General features: G+C 36.6%; 1 protein-coding gene across 2 annotated transcripts in view; it reads left to right on the forward strand.

The window, feature by feature from the left end:
* The first annotated feature begins 2,856 nt into the window (after nt 1-2,856).
* Nucleotides 2,857-6,000, forward strand: part of LOC108577473 (cytochrome b561 domain-containing protein 2-like) — a 13,855-nt gene continuing 10,711 nt past the window's right edge. The window contains exon 1 of one of the 2 annotated variants that reach the window (XM_017940628.1): nt 2,857-2,993. The gene's annotated coding sequence lies outside the window, so the exon portion shown is untranslated. The other variant, XM_017940629.1, reaches the window with a different exon arrangement.

Below are 6,000 nucleotides of genomic sequence, written 5' to 3' on the forward strand. Positions count from 1 at the left end.
TCGACACATTACTGCGTCCGGTCGTATGTGCAAGCTCTCTCATTTTTGGCTGGAATTTCGTCAATTTTCGGAATTTCCGAGTCTGGTTGGGCTTACAATACGCGGAAAAGATGCAGCTACTGGAATATGCAAAAATTCAAAAATCGAATTTTTGATGATTTCAAAGGTAACCTACCCCCTTAAGAGTGACTTGGTGTCTCAATGTCAATAGGCGGTTGGTTATCCAACAATACTTTCCTGGTCCGTCTCTCCCGCAATTACCCTACATTGTCTTTAAACAAAACAAGTTGTTTTTTAAAGAAAACCTGCTATTTCAATTCACGCGTCAATTTGACAGAGATAGGTAATAAGAAATGCCCGTAAACTTAGCGTCAAAAATGTCAAATATTCCCTCGAACTAACACATTCAACTCTAAATAAACGACAAGGTGAAATTGTATTGTTCCGTGACTGCAACAATTTCCCCCGCAGAGCGGCGACCTAAAACCGGGCGTGTACACAAAGCGGCCAAAAAAGAACCGGTATCCGATGGGAAATCAGTCGCTGTTGCACAAGGAAGTCGCGTTTCCGTGCATAGTCGTGGGATGTCGAGAGACCTCCCTTTTATCTTGGCTCGTTCTCAAGCTGTGCGAGATTCGAGCACGGGCCAGCCAAAAAAGACCTTCGTTGCCACGGTCGTAGAGGAGAGAAAAACAGAGAAGATCTCCACGGTTTGACGATCACACGTAATCAGCGGGCCACGTGGTCTCGTAATCAGCAGCTACTCAGAGTGAAGTGCCGCCATAAGCGTGCTACGGTATGTATTCATGCATGAACTTAAATCGACTGACACTGCGTGAATGAGCTCGCTGTGCACAAAGAGTGGCTTGCTTTAGAAATTTTCTATGCAAGAGAAAATGATCTGCACTTTCGTAGAGGAGACAGTGTGTCTTTTTTTATTTGCAGATTCGAATGTAATTGGTGAATGCGTTTTGTAGGAGCTACGGTGAAAACGGAGTAATAATTTTCTTTTCTTTTAAATACAGTGTGTTCAGAAGTAGGTGTAAGTATTCTCGCGCAAATCTTAATTAATTAATTCTAATTAGATAAGTGACGTGAAGTGTGCTCTGCATTTTATATGAATTTTTATCATTTTTTATTTATCAATTTTTTTATCGTCCCTTGCATAGTATCAGTGCTACTTGTTAGTTAGATAAATGAACTTTTAGGCACAATTGAACAATCACTGTGGAGTATTAAAAGGAGCCTAAGTTCTTCGATCATCTGAAACCGTTAAAAATTGCGAAAAAATTTATTTATCAGTCCAAAAAAGAGTGTCCAATTTCATATCCTAATGCACCTTTCAAATAAAATGTGTGCCAAAATTCACATAAAATGTCATAGTTCCCTCGAAAAAAGATCGCGAAGAAGGTAAAAAAAAATACGCCCCTAAAAAATTATTCTCTAAGAAGAGAATTTATGGCACTGCCGTGAACACCTATAGTTACACACAATAGCCAGTGAACTACGATATTTACGATCGATTATCACCAAGGCCTTCACCCAGTAGTCCCACTTTCGACTCGAAGGAAATTCACAAGCCAACCTAACTTAACAATCCCAAGATGTTACGTTCGAAACAACTACCAAAAGATCGTCAGCGACGCGTTAACACGTTGACTGCCATGTTAATCATTGTTTCCTCGGTTAATTACTTTACAATTAAGATAAAATCAATATCGTCGACTAAAAATTTCGAACATCGTAGCTAACTAGACATTATTTTGAATTAAAAAATAATAATAAAGTACAAGCATAATATCTTCTTCCAACCTTAAATAGGACACCGACGATGAAAAATAAGGAAGGGGTTATTAGCGTAGTGCGCAAAGTTTCGGCTTGCCACCCCGGAGGTCGCGGGTTCGATTCCCGGTTCTTGGTCCTCGATTTTTTCTTCGGTTCCTACAATATTATTACGCTTAATAAAATAATGAAAATTTTCTTGTAATCTCCTGAAGGCAAACATTGGTAAATCTGGGCGTGTTTTGGCAGTCAACACGTGTTAAACGTCTCAAAGTAAAGTTACTAATCCGTCCAGGTTTCCCCGGATATTTGTCCCAAGTTCCTAAAGCGTCCGCTGGGGGGATCTTCTATAGCGATCCGTGTTCTCCGATGTTCGTTTGCTATCCAAACCGTTATCTCTCACCGATCATCCGTGTTATCATGTTATATATCGTTGCATGCGATGATCTAATAAACTAAAATATACTATGTAGCAATGCATCTGTGTCTCTAGGAATGATTTTCAAGTGTTACGTTCGCATCAGAATCAGTCTAAATGCAAACGCAAAAAAGAAGTTTCTATCTTGTAATTAATCTAAACAATATAAGTGTCCTAGATTTCATACAGAAAAGTCCGATAGCAACCCTACTCTAAACCTGTAATATCGTAAATAATGAAAAAAAAAATAGAAGTGTCCAAGTTTCAGGCAGAAAATTCCAAAGTTTGAATGCTCTCTATCTTAAATTACCGACTTTACAAATAGCGACCCTAGTCTCAAGCACAACAGCAGCAGCTCTACCCTAGATCCCTAAGAGAATTGAAAAAGAGGAACACGCTAGGAAAAGAAAAATGGCGAGGCAGTTAGTTAGGTGGCACGCGATATTGGACCATGACGAGGCGAACAACGGGTCCGCCTCTGCGAGCTCAGTGTCCGTTTCATACCAGCGAGGAGATCGCGGAGCGGCGATTAGACGCGCCAAGGCCGCCTTTACTCCACGATTTTCCTGCTCGTTCGTAAGGAGCGTGTTGTATCGGCAACGCAGCGATAGATCGTCACTGCTATGCCCGAACGCGTGCTTCAGTCGAGGCGCGGACGCCGTTCCGTCCTCTTCCTCTCGCGTCTTCTTTCCTTTCTTCGGTTTTATCGAAAGAAAAAAAAAAAAAGTCGCGCTCCATTTCGGATTCTTTCCTTCGCGCAGGATCGATCCATCGAGTTTTCACGACCGACGAGGTGAGTCCTGTACCGTGTTGATGTTTGTCTTCTTGAGTGCCCTGAAACTTCGCGTCCCGAGGAAACGCAGGTTTTTCATCTCATCAGGATTCTCCGGAACAATTTTTGTAATTGATTTTGCAGCTGGTTTTAGGTTGACAGGTAGTTAATTGCACTTTGCAGTCTTTTGGTTTTAGTGCAGGCTAATATTCGTTGTGTTTTTTTTTTTTATTGGAAAATTTGAGGATTCGTTGAAATTGAAGAATTAGTGAAATGGAAATAAATGAGGATTTTGTGGTTTACTGTGTTTTCAAATGTGATTTTTTGATGTTAGGTCATACCGTAAGTTCTAGAAGAAAGTGACAAATGTTTTAACGAAGATCCAAGGACGTTAATGATCTTATTGAAAAAATAGAAAAAATTTGAGGAATGGAAAAGCGCTTACATTTCTTTTTATCAAGTTTAAACAGTAAAATTCGACACGAACTTATTAGATGACCTAATATTTCTGTGGAGCTTGATGAGCTAACCGTTTCAGTCTCGTTGTAGACACTAATGGTTGCAGTAAAGAAATTTTTGCAATATTATTATTCACGAATACAGAGGATAGCGTGGAATTAAGCATGAATGGGTATAATTACGGAGGGAATGCATGTAAATGTGGTTAACGAATGCAACGAAAAGCAGGTCATTTCACCTTTGCGACGTTCTCGAGTACGCAACAAGTGCAGAGTACATACGATAATAATGGGATAGTAAAAGGTACAACAAGAAGTGTAAATAAACGTGGAAAATTGATGTTTGTCTTAGTTCTTATCAGTGGTTCAGCCAGTGACAAAGATCCAACGAACTTTCCAAGTATGATAAATCAAAAGATCAACAATAAGCTCGTCTACATTTAGACACTGAACAGTTAACGTTAAACTATGCCAATTATAATTTTCAAACAAGTTTATTATCGATAAAAAAAATTCTTTTATCAATCACGATTTCAGAAGATTTCAATGCTTCTTCGGTCTTTTAGAGACGTCCAGAGAATCATGCTCGATTGAATTACGCTTATTGAATTTAGTTTAGGTGAATTGTATTATTTACGAGTAATCTCGAGTTTGATACGAGGATTTTTTTATATTCACGCGATCTCAGATAGCTTCTTGGGACGGGATCATCGGACGTGCTCCATTTTCGATCGTGTTGCGCGTAAACTAGAGATTCAGGCGGTATAATCCGCGCATTTCGGTCGAATCGCGAAAGTGGAGCGTATCTGAAAGTATATAACTACGCCGGTTTGCGTCACGAATTGGATCGTCGTGCCGAGCGTAATTATATTATGATAAACATAATCTCACGTAATTGCTAGGATAACCGGTGGTTATCGTCGTCGTCCAGCTCGCAAATAAATAATCGACACGATTAAAGGATTACCGATACCGCGATTTTCGAACGGTTTCGTGTTTTATGGGTTTTTAAACTCTTTCGCTGTTTTATCATATTCTGTTTCGAAATTTCTGAAATTTCTTTCCAATTTTTTCACATTTTCGTAGCTTTATTACTTTCAGTATCAAAATTTTAGAATTTATTTCTGAGTTTTTGACATTTTCTTAGCTTTGTTATTTTCTGTTTCCAAATTTTAGAATTTATTTCTTCGTTTTCCACATTTTCGTAGCTTTATTATTTTCAGCTTCAAAGTTTAAAAACTTTTTTCTGAGTTTTTGACATTTTCGTAGCTTTATTACTTTCAGTATCAAAATTTTAGAATTTATTTCTGAGTTTTTGACATTTTCGTAGCTTTATTACTTTCAGTATCAAAATTTTAGAATTTATTTCTGAGTTTTTGACATTTTCGTAGCTTTATTACTTTCAGTATCAAAATTTTAGAATTTATTTCTGAGTTTTTGACATTTTCTTAGCTTTGTTATTTTCTGTTTCCAAATTTTAGAATTTATTTCTTCGTTTTCCACATTTTCGTAGCTTTATTATTTTCAGATTCAAAGTTTTGAAATTTAATTCTGATTTCTTGGCATTTTCGTAGCTTTATTACTTTCAGTATCAAAATTTTAGAATTTATTTCTGAGTTTTTGACATTTTCGTAGCTTTATTTTCTGTTTCCAAATTCTCAAATTTATTTCTTAGTTTTCGACATTTTCGTAGCTTTATTATCTTCAGATTCAAAGTTTTGAAATTTATTTCTGATTTCTTAAATTTCTCTTTTCTTTTTTGTCTTTACAGCTTCATTATTTTCCGTTCGAATTTCTGAAAGTTAATTCTGATTTTTTTAAACATATTCGTAGTTTTATTACCTTCTGTTCCAATTTCTGGAATTTATTTATCATATTTTCGACATTTTCAGTTTGCTCACTTTCAGTTTGAAAATTTCAAAATTTAGAACGTCGAATCACGTTCCCGTGAAATTTCATTTTTTACATAAGTGCATGTAAGCAGTTTCGTCTATAGAATTTCTCAACAATTGGAAGTTTCGTAATCTTGGTTTGCTTTCGTTCTACACTCTGGTTTCCAATTTGTTTACGGTTCAGTTTGTTCAGAAGTGCGCGGCAATTCTACGACAGTGTAATATATTTTCACGCCACGAGGGTCATACTTGTAATTACAAAAAGTGTGAGTCACTTCTGATAGTGTAGCGGAATAAATTTCAGTTTTACGCTTCGTAAATTTGTTCCTTTTTCGTGTATGTGTAAATAATTTTTAAGCGCAGAATTTCTCGGTGAAACTTTCTGCTTGGTAATATTAATTGCTTCTACGATTTTCGTATATTTTGCAATATTTCTGCGAAATCTGAGATACATTCGACAATTATCACTCGAATTACTGAATTTCTGCTCGTTCGCGCATATTTACATTTAATCTCAAATAACATGTTACCGTTTTATGACTTTCCTCTGGTTAGTTTCATAATTTTTACCGGAATTTTGTCGATCTACATTTCGATGTCGTTTAAAGTTCAACAATTTTAGAATTAAAAGTTTTACTATTGCAGAATTCAAAACTTCAGAATTTAAAACTCTAGAAT

This window comes from Habropoda laboriosa, unplaced genomic scaffold (assembly GCF_001263275.1).
Source record: "Habropoda laboriosa isolate 0110345459 unplaced genomic scaffold, ASM126327v1 scaffold776, whole genome shotgun sequence".
NCBI lineage: Eukaryota > Metazoa > Arthropoda > Insecta > Hymenoptera > Apidae > Habropoda > Habropoda laboriosa.